This window comes from Salvelinus sp. IW2-2015, linkage group LG12 (assembly GCF_002910315.2).
Source record: "Salvelinus sp. IW2-2015 linkage group LG12, ASM291031v2, whole genome shotgun sequence".
Lineage (NCBI taxonomy): Eukaryota > Metazoa > Chordata > Actinopteri > Salmoniformes > Salmonidae > Salvelinus > Salvelinus sp. IW2-2015.
In genome coordinates, this window is record NC_036852.1 from 5,996,260 (window position 1) to 5,998,493 (window position 2,234).

At 49.6% G+C, this 2,234-nt stretch overlaps 1 pseudogene; it reads right to left on the minus strand.

Moving 5' to 3' along the window:
• LOC111970937 (tyrosine-protein phosphatase non-receptor type 4-like) overlaps positions 1–2,234 on the minus strand; it is a 35,299-nt pseudogene that overhangs the window by 12,225 nt on the left and 20,840 nt on the right.

Consider the following 2,234-nt stretch of genomic DNA (forward strand, 5'->3'; position numbering starts at 1 on the left):
CGACATGGCAAGCTATGGTCCCTCACTCCCTTTGTTTCAGGACAGCAAGCTAGGGTCCCTCACCCTTGTTCAGGGACAGGCAAGCTATGGTCACCTCACTCCCTCTTGCTTTCAGGGACAGGCAAGCTATCGGTCCCTCACTCCCTCTTGTTCAGGAAGGCAAGCTATGGTCCCTCACTCGCTCTTGTTTCAGGACAGGCAAGCTATGTCCCTCACTCCCCTTGTTTCAGGACAGCAAGCTATGGTCCCTCACTTCCCTCTTGTTTCAGGGACAGGCAAGCTATGGTCCCTCACTCCTCTTGTTTCAGGGACAGGCAAGCTATGGTCTTCAACTCCTCTGTTTCAGGGACAGGCAAGCTATGGTCCTACACTCCCTCTTGTTCAGGACAGGCAAGCTATGGTCCCTCACTCCTCTTTGTATTCAGGGACAGGCAAGCTATGGTCCTCACTCCCTCTTGTTTCAGGGACAGGCAAGCTATGGTCCCTCACTCCCTCTTGTTTCAGGGACAGGCAAGCTATGGTCCCTCACTCCCTCTTGTTTCAGGGACAGGCAAGCTATTTGGTATTTTGTATTTTATTAGGATCCCCATTAGCTTTTGCAAAAACAGAAGCTACTCTTCCTGGGGTCCACTATGGTCCCTCACTCCCTCTTGTTTCAGGGACAGGCAAGCTGTGGTTTTACAAACACTGCTGTAAAAAAATGGAATAATAACACATGCCATTTAGCAGAAGATTTTATCCAAAGTGACTTTTTATGTATGGATGGTCCCGGGAATCAAACCCACTATCCTGGCGTTGCCATGCTCTACCAACTGAGCTACAGAGGACCGCAAAGGATCATAAATGACCGTAAAGGACCACAAGGCCCGTTAGAGGGCTGTTCTGTTCTCTCCTCACCGTTGGGTCTGACCAGCAGGTTCAGCTCTCCTGAGTCGCTCTCCRCACAGCTGGCCTTGATGAACATGACCACCTGGTCGTGGGTGTGCTCTGAGATGTCCTGACCGTTAATCAGAACCACCTGGTCTCCCTCGTTCAGCCGCGGAACACACAGGTCAGCCTGGGGAGGGCATTAAAACAGAATAGAAGAGAACAGTGTGTTTTTCATTATTCATTACATGTGAAGGTCATTTGAGAAYTTCAGGGGTTTGGCAGTGACGGTGGCCAAGGTAGTAGGACACGTACCGCTGTTCCCGGGGCCACTCGGGACACGATCACAGGCATCTTCTGGTCCAGCCCACCCTTCACATTGAATCCAAATCGTCCTTGTTCGTCGGGGCACATTTTAATGAACACCAGATTGTCATGAGGAAGCACTCCATTGGGCTGTGAGAGTGAAGAAGAAGAAACACAGAGGACAAAACAACGTTCAAGTCAAACGAAATCKCAGTGTGTGTGCGTGAGTGTGTGTGCGTAGATCTCTCTCCTACCATAGTCTTGTCTTCTGACAGAGGCGTGTCATACAGCTCATTGATGTGGTTGTCCAACTCCTGCTGAGAGTGGGACTGGGACTGGCTGGACAGAGGCCTCCTGGTCTGCTTAGGGGGCAGAGCGGGCGGCTGGCCGTCGATGGTCGAGTCTGGTGACCTGGACACAGCCAAATCCAAATGAGTCCTTGCGGCAAAATACAAATACAGTATTTATCCAAACATCAACTGGCTTTATTGAGAACAAGTCAATAAATACATAAATTAAGCGTGTTATTGCGTGTGCCTTCCCCTTTTTGAGGGTTATACATGAACCTGGAAACACACTCTGACTCAACATYAACTACACAGTGGAAACTGTGATGTTCCAGAGCTTAACCTCTAAAAAGTAATATGTTCCTTTCACGTGACCCATTTCTCAGAAGGCAATGATCATCTTCTGTGTCCACTGAATCATTACAGGGCTCAGTCAGAGCAGAGGGTTTTCTCAGTTCATAGGAACTCTTCCCCCTATGTCCTATCATTGCTCAGTGCTATAGCCTCAACCTGTGGACTAGAGCAGCTTACGAGCCCCCTGGGAGAGGCGCTGTGTGTCCTACCAGGATATTACCCTCAGCTTGATGTGTTCATGTACTGTTCATGTACTTCCCCCAGTCAGAGAACATCCATGTTGTTTAGCCTGCTGTTTGCCTCGGAGCAGCCCTGAGCAGACCCTGGTGGAGGTTAACTGGTTGCGACAGCACTCACCAAAACAAACAGCGTCTAGCCCTATGGACTGCTCAAAAGGAGTTTACACAGAGATACACAGAG